This window comes from Spermophilus citellus, assembly GCF_964194105.1.
Source record: "Spermophilus citellus genome assembly, chromosome: 4".
NCBI lineage: Eukaryota > Metazoa > Chordata > Mammalia > Rodentia > Sciuridae > Spermophilus > Spermophilus citellus.
This window is the reverse complement of record NC_138185.1, coordinates 212,468,293-212,487,740: the sequence shown is the minus strand read 5'-3', so window position 1 is coordinate 212,487,740 and position 19,448 is coordinate 212,468,293. Positions and strand designations below refer to the sequence as shown.

General features: G+C 36.6%; 1 protein-coding gene across 2 annotated transcripts in view; it reads left to right on the top strand.

Annotated features, from left to right (window-relative positions):
* Positions 1-19,448, top strand: part of EML5 (EMAP like 5) — a 180,120-nt gene that overhangs the window by 6,677 nt on the left and 153,995 nt on the right. The gene's annotated exons all lie outside the window — the stretch shown is intronic.

The following is a 19,448-nucleotide window of genomic DNA, read 5'->3' as shown; positions in this document are numbered from 1 at the left end:
AAAGCTCTGACATAAAAGGCCTAGTATATTTGAGGTTCAGTAAGTATGCCTGGAGTAGAGTGAACTTGGGGGGGTCAATAGTAAAGAACGAGGTTTGATGAGGTTATGGTGGTGGGGGCCAATTGTGTAGACTGTTTAGAGGATTTTGGCCTTCCCACCTGAGACTGGAAATTATTTGAAAAATTAATTGAAATTGATGATACAATTTGACTTATAATTTATAACAAAGTTATTCTGGTTCCTAAATTGAGAACAGACGGATGGGTGGAGGGGCAGGATGGAAGCAGGGAAACATCTAAATCCAGTCAAGAGATTTGGTGGTAACAGTGAAAGTAATGATAAAGGACAAATTCTGGATATATTTTGAAGACAGAGGCAGTATGGTTTACTAATGTATCAGATGCAAATTGTGAGAGAAAAGAAAGGTCAATGATGATCCCAGAATTTTTGGTAAGAATGACTGGAAGAATGGAGTTACCAGTTACTGAAGTAGGAATAACTGGCAAGAGTAAATTTTCTGTTTTGGGAGGAGGGGAAATCAGAAGCTCTATTTAAGAAGTGTTCAGTTTGTGGTACCTAATAGACAATGAAGTAGGGCTGAAAATTAGGCAGATGAACATACATGTCTATAATTGAAGAAAGCAATCTGGGCTGGCTTGGTGTCAGTTTTGGTGTTATCAGCATGTAAATATCATTTAAAGCAGTGAACCTGGATGAGGTCACTAAAGGAGCAAGTATTATGAGAAAGGATCTAAAAAAAAATTGATTCCTTTGTTACTCCAACATTTAAATGTAGAGTTGAAGAACTTTAAAAAAAAATGTGTCCTGAGAAAAATAAGAAAAACCAGAGGGTGGCGGGGATCGGGACATGGAAGGCAAGTGAAATGTATTTCAAAGGGGTGATCAACTGCATTAGGTAAGATGTGGACCGCTTCATCTTAGTGGAAGTATAGCTGTTTTGCGATTATAATCACAAGACTCCCCAGGAGTCTGTTATTTCCTGACAGGAAAAATGGGGGAGAAAAAAGAACTCAAAATGAGTCATTATTAATACATAGAGCTAGCATTTTTTTTTCTTTTTTTTCTTTTTTTTTTTTTTAAAGAGAGAGTGGGAGAGAGAGAGAGAGAGAGAATTTTTTAATATTTATTTTTTAGTTCTCGGCCGACACAACATCTTTGTTTGTATGTGGTGCTGAGGATCGAACCCGGGCCGCACGCATTCGAGGCGAGCGCGCTACCGCTTGAGCCACATCCCCAGCCCGAGAGCTAGCATTTTTTAAGATTTATTTCTGCAACTCCAACTTCAGTTGGTTATTAAGAAAAAAAATGGCATATGACTGGCAGCCCTAGATTCTTGCTACTCAAAAGTGTCATCTTCAGACTAACAGTATTAGCATCACCTGGAAACTCATCAGAAGTACAGATTCTCAGGTTTTACCAATACATACCAAATCAGAAACTCTAGGTGTGGATCAAGCAATTGGTTTTAATTACTTCCAGATGATGTTGATATAGTCTGAAGTTTGAGAACCATTCCTCTAAATTCTTGATCCCCAAACCAGGCTACATACTAGAATCACTTGGACAGTTAAAAAAAAAAAAAAAAACAAAATAAAACCACCTTTCATTCCTAGAAATTCTGATTTAATTTGTTTATGATGGGGCCCAGTTGTAGTTTCTTTGTTGTTGTTTCCTTCAGTTTTTAAATTTTAAGCTTCCCAGATGATTCAAATATGTAGCTAAGGCTGCAAACTACATAGTAGTAATCCATGTTTAAGAAATCAGTCTGAAAAAGGGGGCCTACCCAATTCATTCACTTTGTCTTATGCAATGTGGCTAATTTACCAATTACCAGGACTCTCTTCAATACCTTAGACTTCTTGTCTAAGTCCCTCTATCCCATGCTGACATCTGTTTAGAGATTTATTACTAAAAAAGAAATTCTTAGTACGGTTTTCTGTTGATGGCTCTACTCAGTATCATCAGGGCTGAAAACATCAAAAGACATCTAGATACACTACTCACCAGTCCAGACAAAAGCTCATTTGCTGGGGACCCGGAAGATCAAAATATGTATATGATTGTTTGCATCTGGAATGGTATCAGATGAGGTCTTTTGTAACCCAGTGCCTCAGGTGTGATGGTTTCAACAGCCTCATGAAGTAGATGCAGTTGGTTTGGCTAAATGGTTTGGGTTATAAAAATCCTGAGGTTTTACATTAATAAATTTTTCTCTTGGAGCCAGAATCTCTAATCATAAATAGACCAAACATCTGATATATTAACATTTGATGGGACACATAAATACCCATGAGAAGGACAGATCATCCCCACTCTATGAAATTCTCAAGTGGAGTTTTTGCATGGAGAGTTGAAATAGCACCTTGGGGTTGGGGGCTGAAGAATATGTACTTAGCATATGTTTTGAGGCCCTGGTTTCAATCCCTGGCATAAAAAATGAGAGAAAAAGATAAAATAACAATCTAGGGTTATGTGCATTCAGGGAAAGATGCTGGAATATTTTATTTTGTAGGGCTGTGACTACATGTTGCCATTAACCAAGCATGAAGCAACTGACTGGCTCGCCTTTAAGTCTAGCAAGTATTCTCCACTGTGTCTTCAATAGGAATTAATATTCTGACAAAGGGTTATTCCTAGCCAGTGTAAACAAGCTGCCTTGGCTACGCTGGACTCTATTCTGATTATAGGATGGCATATGGCATTGTCATATTGGCTAAAGACAGCAAGAGCTGGAATAAATGTCTTAATTATGGATCCTATCTACAGTATCATACTCTATTGGCCAATATAAATTAAAGGTGGATTATGTTATTAAAAGACCGAGTAAAATATAGTGCCCACTCTACAACAGTTGACATGCACATGAAGTAGTAAGCATTGTTTTGTGTTGATTGACTGCTACAATGAGAGGATAGGTATAGGACTGAAAGTGGACATTGTACACTAATATCTAGATATTTGGAAGGTTATCAGCAGATGTTTCATGATAAAATGAAATTCTTAATTTTTTCCCTTGGGGCAGGCAACACATATTATGTTGGATTACTAAGTAAGAGATGGTGATTACAGAAGATGTTAACTGAGATTTCACTCCAGAGGTTACCTTGTTCTTTGCAATCATGGGGAGAATACCTGATTTTAGTTTAATCCAATGTGTGGGTAATCTAGGGATAAAACAGAGATAGTTTGGATATGAGGTGAGAATTCTGGATTGTTTCATTGGCAAAGTATGGATGATGTGAACCTCTGGATGAGGCCTGAGAAGGATGCTGTCATAGCCATGTGTATTGCAAATATGGAATGTATGGAAGAACAGTGAATGTCTGACATGAAAGACCCAGAAATAAACTGGTGGTAAGAGAAGTGTACAACTTAGTCTTGTTTCTCACACCAGTTAGAAAAACCATTTCACAATTGCTGTCAGTTTCCATGTCAAGGAAATCCTTCTGCTTTCCCTGTTCCTGGGAATCATATATCTACTTAACTTCTCACCCAAAGAAGACATCATTCCCTACCCCAAATCCATTAGAATCTCTATCACTTGAAGAGGATTTACTTTCTTGGTCAGAATATATAACACTAAGATGCAACTAACAGCCTCTATTGTGGAAGGTTGTATTACATAATTCATTTCAATATGTGGGTGACTGGTGAGGCCATTTGCCATAGGCAGTTCATTTTTTGCTGTTTTTGCTGAGTATAAATAATGATGTAACCAGGTTTGACTGTTTTAGTGCCCATGTCTTTATAAGAAGTAAGGTTCATTAGGGAGCAGGCATATTCTCAACCAAAAGTGGAAAGTGAAAAGCCATTCTAAGTCTTGCAGCATAGTTGATAACTAACTAAAAGTTGAAAGATTGGTCATCATTACTTGGTTGCAGTATGATTTTACTAATTGTTAGTTAACTATGGATAGTGTACTTAACATATAGAAACCACATATGGTGGCAGAAATTTTTTGTGGAACCTGGCATGCATTGAAAAAGGCAGTTTTTAGAGCCATATAAAGAGACTAGAAATTTGAAATCTACATAATAGGGATTATGAGAGGCTTGCTAGGTTCTTTACTAGAGGGTTGTTATTATTTTAAATTATTAATATGTAATTTATTATAGAAAATTTAAAGTCATTAAAAATAAGAAAGAAGTTTACCAAAAATCATGAAATCTAGGGAGGTTTCTGTTGTGTTTTAGATTATTCCCTTTTAAGCATTTTTTTGTTACCTGTATTCATAAATAGTTGAGGTCACAATATGTATAAAATTTTGAATTCTGTGCTTTTTACTTAACATTATAACAGAAGCTTTCCTCAGTATTGTGAAAATCCCCATGCATGTTTTGTTTTTTAAATTCTCTCAGCAGTACTGAGAGTTGAACTGAAGGCCCTCCATGTGTGAGGCAACCCATACTTATTTTTAATGACTATATGAGAGTCTGTCCTGTGGGTGTACCATACTTATGGAACCATTTCTTAGATGTTTGGCATTAAGGTAGTTTTCAAATTTTTGCTGCTATAAAAGATGATACCATGAAAATAATTGCACATAAGGATAATTTTGATTGAATACATACCATATGCCAGTTATTGTTGTAGGTCCTCAGGTTTTAATATCAACAAAAAATAGCAACGTCTCTGTCCTTTTGGAGTATAAATTCTAGTGGCAAAGTAAGACAGTAAATTTATAATAATAGTATTAGGTAGCTGATAAATAGGGTAATGAATAGAATATATTTAGATGACTAGGGGGAGTTAGGGAAGGCTTCTCTAAGCTAGATATATTTGACCTACAGCATTAATGAGGCAGAGATTTGGGAGATCATTCTAGGCAAAGAGTGTAATAAGCTTGGCCTTTTTAAGGGACAGAAAGGCCAGTGTGACTAGAGTGTAGTGAACCAAGGGAAAAATGATAGAAGTCTTTTATAGAGCCTTGTAAATGTCTTCCTAGACACTTTGGATCATATCCTAGATCAATAGGAAGCTATAGGAGAGTTTTTAACCAGGTAAATGAGAAGGTCAAATTTATATTGCTCTCAAATATTACTCTGGTTACGTTGAGAAAACTCTAAAGGAGAGCAATAATGGAAGAAAGATGGGTGATCAAAGTTTACCAAAGGAGTCCTGATGTAAAATGAATGCTGGTTCAGATTAGGATTGTGGCAGAGATGAGGGTGTTGGACTGCATGTAATGAGCGGGGAAAAGAAGTGGCAAGGACTTCTAGATTCTTTATCTGAGCAACTGAGTAGATGGTGATACCATTTACTAAGGTGAATAGGAGCAAATTGGGAGTATAAAGAGAAAATCAAATGCCCTTTTAAACTTAATAAATTTGAGTGCTACTTTCATTGCTCTGGGTTAGAGATTAGATTTGGAGGTTATCACTTTGTGTATGCTTTGAAAACCATGGTATTTGATTAACTCACCTGGGAAAGAAAGGGAAGACAGCCAAGACACTGATAGTCAGAGGTTGGGTATAGCAGGACCTTTCATAGGAGACAGGAGGGGCTGATAGATTAGAATCAGGAAAGCCTAGACAGGAAAGTATTCCAAAAAATAAAGAGTAGTGGTCAGTTGTGTGAATACTTCTGAAAAAGTGGAGGAAAATAAAGATATATAACTTAACCATTAGATTTGGCAAGATTGTATGTGACCTTGAAAGAACCCAGTGAAAGAGAAGGAACAAGTCTATTTGGAATATGTTGAGGCAATAAAGGGAGTGAAAAAAAACTGGACAACTTTTTTTTTCAGATGTTTTGCTACAAATGCAAAGCAGAGAAATGGGGTATTATAGGTGAGTTGTGAAGGGAGTTATTTTTAAAAGTAGGTATATCTGAATGCTACTAGGAATGACTCAGTAATGAAGAAGCAATAATTCCAGAAGAGTTAATTATAAGACTAAAGTACTTGAAAGTAAGAATAATGGGACAAGTTCAAGGAATTTCTTTCATTTTACAAGAAGGAAGCCAGAATTAGCCAGTACAGTTGTAGTTAGGTTAGTGGTAAGTATGAAGTATCTCCTTTGATAAGTACAAGGCAGGCTTATCAGCTGCAAGGCAAAGGTCGATTTTAGAGCTGTAGTCAAGAAGGGACTTTAAGGTTGACAGAAGAATGCTGAGTGTTTAATAGAATTGTCTAATGCTGTAAAATGCTCATTTGAGATGTATTAGATAAATTTAGAGAGATGTTGATTAACATAATTGTATATAAGAAGGAAAATCTATGAAGATGACTACAGCTCCTTTTGTGTTTCATATATTATTTATAGTTATGATAAATTTAGAAATTAAATGCTTGAAATAACAATATACATTGCAGCATTTGATGACATTGCTGACACCTAATCAAGTTTCCGTAACTAAGCCATATTAATAGAAAAAAAAACTTAAAAAAGAATCTAAGCTGGGTGTAGTGGCCCGTGCCTATAATCTAAGCAACTCAGGAGGCTGATATAAGAGGATCACAAATTCAAGGCCAGCCTTGGCAATTTAGTTAGGCCCTAAGCAATGTAGTGAGATCCGATCTCAAAATAAAAAGGACTGGGGATGTAGCTCAGTGGTAAAGTACCCTCATTTCAATCCCCAGCATCCCTTCCCACATACAAAAAAATCTGTTTATTTTTCTGTATATTTCATATGATGGTGCCCACAATATGGATGGCTAATCTTTAATGTTTTAAAATAGGAGTATGCTTTCAAATAGTTATTGCTATCATCCCTTCCCCAAATTAATTCATATGTGTTGTTGCATTCCTCTATATGTTCAGCAGTATACCAAGCACTATGAGAATATAACATAACTATAAGTTGACTTTAAAGATATGTGAAAAGCACTCATGCTTTCATTCTCTTAAAGAAAATTGGAGCTATTAGAAGAGAACTTTCAGGTTCCACCTATTTATCAATCATACATCCTGCTCCTATTTCAGTCCCTTTACTTGTGCATTAGATCCCACATGTTTTTGCCTATTTCAGAAATTCTTGCCCTCACCTACCTCAATATTTTTGCTTAGTGCTGGATAAGTCTTGAGAACATATAAAGTATGCTCAAAAGATGGTCTTTTCAAAAAATACAGTTAGCTGGGCATGATGGACCATGCCTTGGGAGGCTGAGGTAAAGGATCCAAACTTTGAGGCCAGCATCAGCAATTTAGTGAGATCTGCAGCAATTTAGCAAGACCTGGGGATGCAGCTCAGTGGTAAACCCCTTAAATTCAATCCCCAGTACGGAAGGAAGGAAGGAAGGAAGGAAGGAAGGAAGGAAGGAAGGAAGGAAGGAGGGAGAGAGAAAAGAAAAGCTAAAAACCACTAAGTATCCATTATGGAGAAAAAATAAGCCCCAACTTATGCTTCACCAATATAAAATATAATTGAGGCAGCTGGGGTATGGTTCAGTAGTATAGCACTTTCCTTCCCCATGTGAGGTACTGGGTTGGATCCTCAGCACCACATAAAAGTAAATAAACAAAATAAAGATACTGTGGCCATGTGGACCCCAAAAAATATTTTTTTAAAAAAATGTAATTGATATTGGATTATATATCTTAAATGTGAGAGCTAAAATTAAAATTTCTAGGAAAAAATGTATGGGAAATAGGACACACAAAATCATGAATTATAAAATTTAAATTATACATTGAACTTAATTAAAGTAATTTTCAGACTTCAGTAACTGAAGATAGTATCAGATATGTATAGTTAGTCTCTTAAAATCTCTTCCCCTTAAACTAAAAAACTGCTTCATGATTATGAACTTTCTGTGCAAACCAAAGCCTAAGCATTACTTAGAGAACACCAAACTAAAATAAAAGAAAAACTGAAAGAGGAAAAGAAACAAATTCCATCTGAAGTTTTATAAGCTCTCTTCTCTCTCCTCTGCTCAGTTCATAAAGAGTAACCTAAATAATTGAAAAAGTTGACTGGATACCGTAAGAATAAAGATGAAAAATAACTGTACAGAATGCTATAATCTAGTTAGTAAAATTATTTCTTGTTAGAGCTAGCCATTCTGAAATATCTGGACATACTAAAATAAGTACATAGGTTATATACTATGAGAACTTAGTTATAAATAAGAGAGAAGTTTTAGATGAACTCTGTAGTTTTGTATTAGAATTTAAAGGCATTTATATGAATCATTTTTAAATGTACAGAGAAAATAAGTACTTTGATTAGTATGCATATATGTGTTTCCTTGCTTTGGTTGCTAAGGCAGCCTAGAAGTACTAACATTCCAGTAACAATGATCATATCTCATTGCCAGATCTTGTTCAATAAACCAAGTTCTCTAACAAAAGGAATCAGGTCTTCCTTGAGAATTAGTTTATTATGGGCTATATAAAAAATACTGGAATGTTTTATGTGCAAGAAAGTGAGTGCTCAAAAAAAATGAGGTGGGGGCTAATTGAAAGAATATGAAAATCAATCTCAGAGATTTCCTGAAAGCCAAAAATGGAATACTTTGAGCTACAAAGTAAATAATGGATAGTATAAAATTTTAGCCCATAGAATAAAACCAGAGTCCACAAACAAAAGACTGGGGTAAACCTGGCTTTCTACATGTATTTGTAAATGAAGTTTTATTGGGAATCATGAGTTTTTGTTTCATTGGTACTTTGCAACCTCATTTTCTTTATTGCTTCCCTAAGGAGAAATAAAGTACTTAGGTATTTTTTCCTATATGCCCTCACCCACAATGAAATTTTAATACCACACATATACAGTCTATTAATTAACATACTGCATGAATATCTGTGCTTTATACAATAAAAGAGTAAGACCACCATATAAGAACCAGTTTTCCCCCCTTTGGAGAAGATGTTGTTCCTAATGAGAATGTATGGTTTACATATTTTTTATAGCCAATTTGACTGTAACAACCCAGTTGAATAGTTGTAACAGAATTATGTAGTCCTCAAAGCATAAAATATTTACTATCCACTCTACCCAGAAAAAGTTGGTGATTTTAAAAATCAATAAGTTGAAGCTGATAGATCTATAAACACACATTGGATTTAATAAATATATAAATAAATAAATGGGAGAGAAAAATCAGTTCTTCCATATAGTAGAATTCCAACTAATTACTCTAGAAGAAATGACAAAAATAAGAGGATCACGTTAGGTGAATGCTGTAGTAGTAAGTGTTTAGGCCAAGATCTATCAATAGATGCTAAAGTTAGTTTGTAAAAGTTTGAGGGAAAGCAGAATTTGCCATCTCAATGTACCTTATTTAAGATACTATGAAGAGAACTTTGTAGAAATTTTACAGTAGCAGCCACAAGTTTAACTAAGGGATCAGGTATTAAACAACATCAGTAATATTACAGATTAACATATGGAACCACATATTAAGCACTAGGAAGGACAAACATAATTTTTGTGGGATCTTTCCAAAATTGTATGACCTTGTTCTAATCAGAGAAAATAGATAATGAGTCCATAGTTAGAGATTTTATAAAATAACTCTTCAGAAATGTCAAGGTCATGGAAGACAAGAATAGTCTAAGGAACTGTTACAGACTGGAACATGCTAAGAAGAAATATCAGCTAAATGTAGCATGGGATCCTGGATAGGATCTTGGGACAGAAAAAAGACATTAGTAGAAAAATTAGTTAATTTTGGATAATAGTTTAGTGAATATTATTATACTAATGTTAATTTTCTCTTCCTGATAATTGCATTGTGATTATGTGAAATGTTGATATTAGGAAAGTGAGATGGAGATATAAGAAAACAGTAACTGGATTTGGTGGCCTGTGCTTGTAGTTCCAGTTGCTTGGAAGACTGAGGCAGGAGGATCCTTGAGCCTGCAAGTTGGAAGTTAGCTTAGGCAAGAGACCCTCCCTCAAAATTAACAAACAAACAAACACACAACTAAATAATGAAAGAAAGGAGAACTTTGTACAATTTGTAACCTTTTTATAAAATTAGTTCAAAATAAAACACCTCTTTGAGAAATTAAATTATTTTATTCCATCAAAGTTACCATTAAGAAAATGAAAAGATAATCCACAAACTTGGAGACACAGATGTGAAACATATATTTGAGAAAATAATTATATTAAGGACAGTTCAAGAATTCTTTTTTAAAAACTTTTTTTGTAGTTGTAGATGGACAGAATGCCTTTATTTTATTTGTTTTCATGTGGTGCTAAAGATCAAACCCAGTGCCTCACACATGCTAGGCAAGCAATCTGCCTCTGAGCTACAGTCCCAATCCTCAAGAATTCTTGTGGTGACAAACAACCAATTTAAAAATAGTCAAAATGCTTTTTGCCTAGTCGTAGACCTAGTTATGGGAAATGCCCAATAGTGTTTGGAGGCTAACATATTGCATGTTTAGCCACAGTAAAATGAAAAGGGGCTCTTAGGAGCTGGGGAGGATGAGTAAAAATGAGAGAGGCCATAGAATTCAAGAAGAGGATCTCACAGGCAATATTTGATGTCCCTGAATGCTGCATGGGCATGGAAATAGTTGATCAAAGGCTTTAAGAAGGGAATTAAATCATCCAGGTTTCAGATTAGCCCCTGTGGTATACATGTAGTAGTATATGTAGTAGTACAGCAAAGTATACATGTAGTAGTACAGCAAAGTATTTAAACACCGAACTAAACATGGGAGCTATGGAAGGAATGTTGGAACATATGCCCTGAACAGGATTACTTTCCTGCCAAAATAAATATCAACATTCTCTAGAAGATTTTATTAGGACCCAAGTTCATAAAATATTATTCAGAATTCCCAGGATGTAATTCAAAATAAACATGCAAAGAATTAGGAAAATATTAACTTAGGAAAGATGATAGTCATCCTTCCCAAGATGACCTAAATGTTGAGTTATCAAAGAATTTAAAGCAGTAGTTACTGTATGCTACAAATAAAGGGGAATGCTTTTAAAACAAATGGAACACCAGACGTCTTCATTCAGCAAGGAAATAGAATCTTTATAAAAATGAATTTTTTAGTACTGAAAAATACAATATTGAAAATAAACCTTCTCTAGTGGACTCAGTGTGGGAGATAGTGACAGTAGCCACATTGGGCCCAAAGATACCCACTAATCCCTGGAACTAATCCCTTTCCCTGTTGCATTAAGCAGGGCAAGAGTGGCTTTGCAATTATGGACCTTAAGATAGCAAGAATATCTTGAATTATCCACATGGGCCCAGCATTTGTTTAGCTGGAGAAGACATGCTGCAGAGGTTAGATTTGGAGCTTGATACTCGGTTAATGTGCCATTGCTGGTTTAAAGATGGAAGTGGAAATGTGAGGAGAAATGCACATAGCCTCAAGGAAGTAAGAGGTTCTCAATTGATAGCCAGTAGAGGAAGGAAGTCTTCTGTCCTTCAACCACAAGGAACTAAATTCAGTTAATATTCTGAATTAACTTGGAAGCTGATTCATCTGCAGACACTTCAGAAAGGAATGCAGCTAAGTTGACTACTTGATTTCGGCCTTGTGAGGCTATAAGCAGCGGAGCCCACTGAGCCACACTATAACCAGATTTCTGCCTTATAGAACTGTGAGATAATATATTTGTGTTGTTTTAAAATACAAAATTTGAGGTAATTTTTCACATCAACCATAGCAAACCAATACAGTTGGGAGAATGTTTTTATCCTCCCTACATACTAATAAATTAGATTTATTGTTTCTTGGATACTGGCAGACATGAAACTTCAGGATCAGAGATGAGGACTTTATTATTCATGACATAGCAAACAGCATGAGCCAATAACTCTAGAATGCACATTGTTTTTAAGTGCCATTGGAACATTTACAACATGTCATATACTGTAAAACAAACTTCAACAAATTTAAAAGAATAAAAATCATAGAGTGTGTACTCTGTCCATAATGGAATTGCAGTGAAAATCTTTTTGTCAGGGAAAAGTGCTAGAGATTGAACCCATGCATGCTAGGCAGTCATTGCTGTACCACTGAACTACATCCCCAGTCCCCAAAAGAAAGTCAATAACACAAGATAGAAGGGAAGTCAGAAAATGTTTTTAAATGGAAGAAAAATGAAAACACAACATTTCAAAATTTGTGAAATTCAGCTAAAGAAGTGTTTCAAATGATTTTTATATTGTTAAATGTATATATTTGAAGAAAAGAAAGATCTCAGGTCAATAATTTCAGATTTTACTCGAAGAAACCAGAAAATTAAGAGCAAATAACCTGAGAGGAAACAAAAAAGGAGGTAATAAAAGTGAATGGAAATTAAGGCAAACAGCAAAGCAATAGAGAAAAATCAAACCAAAAGCTAATTCTTTGAAAAGATTGATTAAAATAATCAATTAGTAGTTACACTGACCAAAGAAGACAAAAATTACAAATATTTAAAATGTCACTGTTGATCCAAAGATATTTATTTATTTATTTTTATTTTTTATTATTTTTTTTATTGGTTGTTCACAACATTACAAAGCTCTTGACATATCATATTTCATACATTAGATTGAAGTGGATTATGAACTCCCAATTTTACCCCAAATGCAGATTGCAGAATCATGTCGGTTACACATCCACAATTTTACATAATGCCCTATTAGTAATTGTTGTATTCTGCTACCTTTCCTATCCCCTACTATCCCCCCTCCCCTTCCCTCCCATCTTCTCTCTCTACCCCATCTACTGTAATTCATTTCTCTCCTTGTTTATTTTCCCATTCCCCTCACAACCTCTTATATGTAATTTTGTATAGCAATGAGGGTCTCCCTTCATTTCCATGCAATTTCCCTTTTCTCTCCCTTTCCCTCCCATCTCATGTCTCTGTTTAATGTTAATCTTTTCTTCCTGCTCTTCCTCCCTGCTCTGTTCATAGTTGCTCTCATTATATCAAAGAAGACATTTGGTATTTGTTTTTTAGGGATTGGCTAGCCTCACTAAGCATAATCTGCTCTAGTGCCATCCATTTCCCTGCAAATTCCATGATTTTGTCATTTTTTAGTGCTGCGTAATATTCCATGGTGTATAGATGCCACATTTTTTCTATCCGTTCATCTATTGAAGGGCATCTGGGTTGGTTCCACAGTCTAGCTATTGTGAATTGTGCTGCTATGAACATCGATGTGGCAGTATCCCTGTAGCATGCTCTTTTAAGGTCTTCAGGGAATAGTCCGAGAAGGGCAATAGCAGGGTCAAATGGTGGTTCCATTCCCAGCTTTCCCAGGAATCTCCATACTGCTTTCCAAATTGGCCGCACCAATTTGCAGTCCCACCAGCAATGTACAAGAGTACCCTTTTCTCCACATCCTCGCCAGCACTTGTTGTTGTTTGACTTCATAGTGGCTGCCAATCTTACTGGAGTGAGATGGTATCTTAGGGTGGTTTTGATTTGCATTTCTCTGACTGCTAGCGATGGTGAGCATTTTTTCATGTACTTGTTGATTGATTGTATATCCTCCTCTGAGAAGTGTCTGTTCAGGTCCTTGGCCCATTTGTTGATTGGGTTATTTGTTATCTTATTGTCTAATTTTTTGAGTTCTTTGTATACTCTGGATATTAGGGCTCTATCTGAAGTGTGAGGAGTAAAAATTTGTTCCCAGGATGTAGGCTCCCTATTTACCTCTCTTATTGTTTCTTTTGCTGAGAAAAAACCTTTTAGTTTAATTAAGTCCCATTTGTTGATTCTAGTTGTTAACTCTTGTGCTATGGGTGTCCTATTAAGGAATTTGGAGCCCGACCCCACAATCTGTAGATCGGAGCCAACTTTTTCTTCTATCAGACGTAGAGTTTCTGATTTGATATCAAGCTCCTTGATCCATTTTGAGTTAACTTTTGTGCATGGCGAGAGAAAGGGATTCAGTTTCATTTTGTTGCATATGGATTTCCAGTTTTCCCAACACCATTTGTTGAAGATGCTATCCTTCCTCCATTGCATGCTTTTAGCCCCTTTATCAAATATAAGATAGTTGTAACTTTGTGGATTAGTCTCTGTGTCCTCTATTCTATACCATTGGTCCACCCGCCTGTTTTGGTACCAGTACCATGCTGTTTTTGTCACTATTGCTCTGTAATATACTTTGAAATCTGGTATCACTATACCGCCTGATTCACACTTTCTGCTTAGAATTGCTTTTGCTATTCTGGGTCTTTTATTTTTCCATATGAATTTCATGATTGCTTTATCTATTTCTACAAGAAATGCCGTTGGGATTTTGATTGGCATTGCATTAAATCTATAGAGAACTTTTGGTAATATCGCCATTTTGATGATGTTAGTTCTGCCTATCCATGAACAGGGTATATTTTTCCATCTTCTAAGATCTTCTTCTACTTCTCTCTTTAGGGTTCTGTAGTTTTCATTGTATAAATCTTTCACCTCTTTTGTTAGGTTGATTCCCAAGTATTTTTTTTTTTTGAGGATATTGTGAATGGAGTGTTTTTCCTCATTTCCATTTCAGAAGTTTTGTCGCTGATATATAGAAATGCCTTTGATTTATGCGTGTTGATTTTATATCCTGCCACTTTGCTGAATTCATTTATTAGTTCTAGTAGTTTCTTTGTAGACCCTTTTGGGTCTTCTAGGTATAGAATCATGTCATCTGCAAATAGTCATAATTTAAGTTCTTCTTTTCCAATTTTTATGCCTTTAATTTCTTTCATCTGTCTAATTGCTCTGGCCAGTGTTTCGAGAACTATATTGAATAGAAGTGGAGATAGAGGGCATCCCTGTCTTGTTCCGGATTTTAGAGGGAATGCCTTCAACTTTTGTCCATTCAGAATGATGCTAGCCTGAGGCTTAGCATAGATAGCTTTTACAATGTCAAGGTAAGTTCCTGTTATCCCTAGTTTTTCTAATGTTTTGAACATAAAGGGATGCTGTACTTTGTCGAATGATTTCTCTGCATCTATCGAGATGATCATATGGTTCTTATCGTTAAGTCTATTGATGTGGTGAATAACATTTATTGATTTCCGTATGTTGAACCATCCTTGCATCCCAGGGATGAATCCTACTTGATCATGGTGCACAATTTTTTTGATGTGTTTTTGTATTTGATTCGCCAGAATTTTATTGAGGATTTTTGCATCTAGGTTCATTAGAGATATTGGTCTGTAGTTTTCTTTCTTTGAGGTGTCTTTGTCTGGTTTCGGAATCAGGGTGATGTTGGCCTCATAGAATGAATTTGGAAGAGTTCCCTCTTTTTCTATTTCCTGAAATAACTTGAAAAGTATTGTTATTAATTCTTCTTTAAAGGTTTTGTAAAACTCCGCTGTATACCCATCCGGTCCTGGGCTTCTCTTGGTTGGTAGTCTTTTGATGGCTTCTTCAATTTCATCCATTGATATTGGTCTGTTCAGATTGTGTGTATCCTCCTGACTCAGTCTGGGCAAATCATATGACTTAAGAAATTTATCGATGTCTTCACTATCCTCTATTTTATTGGAATATGGGTTTTCAAAATAATTTCTAATTGTCTTCTGTATTTCTGTAGCATCTGTTGTGATATTGCCTTTTTCATCCCGTATGTTAGTAATTTGAGTTCTCTCTCATCTTCTCTTCGTTAGCATGGCTAAAGGTCTGTCGATCTTATTTATTTTTTCGAAGAACCAACTTTTAGTTTTGTTAATTTTTTCAATAGTTTCTTTTGTTTCAATTTCATTGACTTCCGCTCTGATTTTAATTATTTCTTGCCTTCTGCTACATTTGCTGTTGTTTTGCTCTTCCTTTTCAAGGGCTTTGAGTTGGAGTGTGAGCTCATTTATTTGTTGTTTTTTTCTTTTTTTGAGGAATGACCACCAGGCGATGAATTTTCCTCTTAAAACTGCTTTCATTGTGTCCCATAGATTCCGATATGTTGTGTCTGTATTTTCGTTTATCTCTAAGAATTTTTTGATTTCCTCCTTTATGTCTTCTGTAACCCATTGATCATTCAGTAACATATTGTTCATTTTCCATGTGATGTAGGATTTTTCCTTCCTTCTTTTATCATTGATTTCCAGTTTCATTCCATTATGATCAGATAAAATGCATGGTATTATCTCCACCCCTTTATATTTACTGAGGGTTGCCCTATGGCATAATATATGGTCTATTTTTGAGAAGGATCCATGTGCTGCTGAGAAAAAAGTATAGCCATTTGATGATGGTTGATATATTCTATATAAGTCAGTTAAGTCTAGGTTATTGATTGTGGTATTGAGTTCTATAGTTTCTTTATTCAACTTTTGTTTGGAGGATCTGTCCAATGGTGAGAGAGGTGTGTTGAAGTCTCCCATAATTATTGTGTTGTGGTCTATTTGATTCTTGAATTTGAGGAGAATTTGTTTTATGAATGTTGCAGCACCATTATTTGGTGCGTAAATATTGATAATTGTTATGTCTTGTTGGTGAATGGTTCCTTTTAACAGTATATAATGACCTTTTTTATCCCTTTTGATTAACTTAGTCTTGAAGTCGATTTTATTCGATATGAGGATGGCCACCCCTGCTTGCTTACGAGGACTGTGTGCGTGGTATATTTTTTCCCATCCTTTCACCTTCAGCCTGTGTATGTCTTTTCCAATCAGATGTGTCTCCTGGAGGCAGCATATTGTTGGATTTGTTTTTTTAATCCATGATACCAGCCTATGTCGCTTTATTGGAGAGTTTAAGCCATTAACATTCAGAGTTACTATTGATATATGGTTTGAACATCCATCCATGTTTGATTGTTTATCCTTTTTTTAAAAATTTTTTTTAGTTTGTTTCTCCATGATTGTCTTTCCCCTCGCCCTCTGTCTTTACTGAGGCACTTCCCACTGATAGTTTTGGTTATTGTTTTTCATTTCTTCTTCGTGTAGTGTTTTGCTCAAAATGCTTTTCAATGCTGGTTTTCTGGCTGCAAATTCTTTTAACTTTTGTTTATCATGAAAGATTTTTATTTCGTTGTCATACCTGAAGCTTAATTTTGCTGGATACAGAATTCTTGGTTGGCATCCATTGTCTTTCAATGTTTGAAATACATTGTTCCATGACCTTCTTGCTTTCAGTGTCTGTGATGAAAAATCCGTTGTTAACCTTATTGGTTTACCCCTGAATGTAATCTGTCTCCTTTCTCTTGTAGCTTTTAATATTTTCTCTTTGTTCTGTATATTGGATATCTTCATAACAATGTGTCTTGGCGTTGGTCTACTGTGATTTTGTGTGTTCGGTGTCCTGTATGCATCTTCAATTTGTATATCTGTTTCCTTTTTTATTTCTGGAAAGTTTTCTGTAATTATTTCATTCAGCAGGTTACTCATTCCCTTGGTTTGAATCTCTGTACCTTCTTCTATCCCGATGACTCGTAAGTTTGTTTTTTTTATGTTATCCCATAACTCTTGGATGTTTTTCTCATGATTTTTTACCAGCCTTTCTGAGTTGGCTAGACTGTTTTCAAGATGATATATTTTGTCTTCACTATCTGACGTTCTGGCTTCTACTTGCTCCACTCTGTTAGTGATACTCTCAATTGAGTTTTTAATTTGGTTTATCGTTTCCTTCATTTCTAGAATTATTGTTTGATTATTTTTTATAATCTCTATCTCCTGATAAAGATGCTTAACTTCTTCTTTTATCTGTTTATGTAATTCATTCTCAATGTGTTCTTTCGCTGCTTGAATTTGCTGTCTTGTATCCTCTTTAAGGTTCCATTCCATCTGTCTAAGGTGTTCCTTGAGTTCTTTATATGACCATTTTTCTGATGACTCTAGGTCCTCCTGAATATTTAGGCTGTCCTGCATTGTTTGTACTCCTTTTCTTCCTTGTTTTTTGAAGCTGCTCATGTTACTTCTTGTTCTGTTTGACTGCTGAGTTACTGTTTACTCCTATAAATTAATTTGGTGCTTAGGAGGAAAGGTATTAGAAGGGAAGGGAAGAAGTCACTAAAGAGAATGAGAGTAGGCAGGTAGAATTCAAGGAAAGGGGGATAAGAAAAATGAAAAGACTAAAGAAGAAAAAAATAGGAACTAAAAAAAGAAAAAAATTAAAAAAAATAATAATAATTAAAAAAATAAAATTAAAATTAGTAGAAAAAAATTAAAAAAAAATTATTTTGTAAAAAAAATTAATAAAACAACAAGAAAGAAAAATGAAAATGAAAGAAAAACCCAAATCAAAAAAAAAGAGAAAAGAAAAAGAAAAAAGAAAAGAAAAAAAAAAAACCTAATAAATGCCGTCTTAGAGTTTGATTAACTTCTCTTCCAGTAGATGGCGCTGTGCCCGCCAGGTCAAGTTTCTCCTGTCAATACGCGGGAACCAATCACTGTCCAGCAGCTCCTCCCAGACTGGGCGAGTCTCCAATCCTGAGTGTCTAGGGCCTCCTCTTGTGTCTAGTCACTTCCCACTTTTCCTCTAGCCAGGCCCCTCTCACCACAATACTGGCTACACGCCAGGTCTGCTGCTCCCAGGAGCCCTGTTTTCATGAATGACTGGGCACACTCTTCCAGTTTGCCATTCCCTCAGACCCTAAGTTTGTAGAGCTTGGGGCTGAGAATCCTCAGCGGATTTTACTTGCCCTCCGGTATCCACTTCCCCGTAGCTGGTGCAAGAGACCTCAGCAGTCAGCCCTGGTGGGAGCGGTAGTTCTGTGCCGCGGGTCCCGCACCACCTCTGATTCCCTCAGGCTGGCTGTAGCACTCACGGGAGAGCTGGGAGCGGCCCTTACGGGAGAGCTGGGAGGGGCCCTTAAGGTTTCCCCAATGTGTGGAGAGGGAAGGCTAGGGGATCACACACCTGTAGCTGCAGGTTTCAATGAAGTTATCTCCTCCGCAGCAGTCTGATGACGTCGTTTCCCTTTGCCGGGCGACCAATGCAACGGGTGGGTCCTTTTCTCCCAAGCCCCGTTTCATACCTGTGGCCACTACTTATGAAGGCTCGGTAGGCATTTACCTTTGTAGGATGAGAAGGGCTGACCAGTTGTTTCAGCCGGATGGATTAATGCTGAGTCATAGCTCTTTGTCTGTGGGAAGCAGGTGACCGGGAGTTTGAATTCAGCCGATCAGGGCTCAGTGCGTGTTCTCGGATCACTTGGATTTTAAATTGTCACTCATCAGCTGTTTCATTTAATTCGGTAGCTCACTCGCACGGTGAAGAGTCTGCTCTATGGTGCTCCGCGGGAGGCGGCGGCAGCAGCGGCGGCGGCAGCAGCCTTCGGGACCCCCGGGGAGGGGGTGCGGGTTGGGGGAGGGGAGGCGGTGCCTCGGGGCCGCGCGGGCCGGGTAACAGACACGTGGGAGAGCGGGCGGGGTGGGGGAAAGAAATTGAGATCTAGATTTAGAGACTGAGCTTGGGAGGAGAGACAGCTGAGGAGAAGCAAGGCGGAGAGGCGGAGAGGAGAACGAGATGGGGCCGATAGAGCCGTGCAGCTGGGGCTGCAGCCTTACTGCTCGCGCTGAAGTCGTGATGGACTCCCTCCACCTTGGCTGGATTCGTGGCGGATTCACTCCACCTAGGCCCCT